Below are 1,277 nucleotides of genomic sequence, written 5' to 3' on the forward strand. Positions count from 1 at the left end.
GTTGGCCCTCACGGCCAGTCCGACCAATTTTAAAGGTCAAACGAGCCCTGAAGCGCGTATACTCCCCATTTAGACGATTTTCGTGTGCTATAGCAAATCATTTTTTGGGTAATCTGGGCTCCGACGTAAAAAATGCAAAAAAAATTTATTGACGTCCGTCAAGACCTTGGCTATGAAGCCGGTTGGCCCTCACGGCCAGTTCGACCCATTTTAAAGGTCAGACGAGTCCCGAAGCGCGCATACCCCCCCCCCATTTAGATGATTTTCGTGTGCTATAGCAAACTATTTTTTGGGTGATCCGAACAACTACGTAAAAAATGCCAAAAAAATTTATTAACGTCCATCAAGACCTTGGCTATGCAGACGGTTGACCCTCACGGCCAGTACGACCCATTTTAAAGGTCAAATGAGCCCCAAAGCGCTTATACCCCCCAATTCGATGATTTTCGTGTGCTATAGTACACCATTTCTTGGGTGATCCGAACTCCGACGTCAAAAATGCCAAAAATTTTATTGACGTCCGTCAAGACCTTTGCTATGAAGCAGGTTGGCCCTCACGTCCAGTTCGACCCATTTTAAAGGTCAAACGATCCCCGAAGCGCGCATACCCCCTATTTAGACGATTTTTGTGGGCTATAGCAAGCCATTTTTTGGGTGATCCGGAATTCGACGTCAAAAATGCTAAAAAAATTGTGGACGTCCATTAAGACCTTGGCTATGAATCCGGTTGTCTCTCACGGCAAGTCTGACCCATTTTCAAGGTCAAACGAGCTCCAAAGCGCTTATACCCCCACTTCGATGATTTTTGTGTGATATAGCAAACCATTTTTTCGGTGATCCTGATTCCGATGTCAAAAATTCCAAAAAATTATGTGGACATCCGTTAAGACCTTGGCTACGCATCCGGTTAGCCTCACGGCCAGTCGGACCCATTTTAAAGGTCAAACGAGCCTCGAAGCGCGCATACCCCCTATTTAGATGATTTTCGTGTGCTATAGCAAACCAGTTTTTGAGTGATCCGGAATCCAATGTGAAAAATGCCAAAAAATTTTGTGGACGTCCGTTAAGACCTTGGCTACACATTTGGTTGGTCGTCACGGCCATTTCGACCAATTTTCAAGGTCAAATGAGCCGCGAAGCGCTTATACCCCTCATTTAGACTATTTTCGTGTGCTATAGCAAACCATTTTTTTGGGTGATCTGGATTCCGATGTGAAAAATGCCACAAAATTTTGTGGACGTCCGTGAATACCTTGGATACCCATCCTGTTGGCCCT

The sequence above is a fragment of the Solanum pennellii genome, chromosome 1 (assembly GCF_001406875.1).
Source record: "Solanum pennellii chromosome 1, SPENNV200".
In the NCBI taxonomy this organism is placed as follows: Eukaryota; Viridiplantae; Streptophyta; class Magnoliopsida; order Solanales; family Solanaceae; genus Solanum; species Solanum pennellii.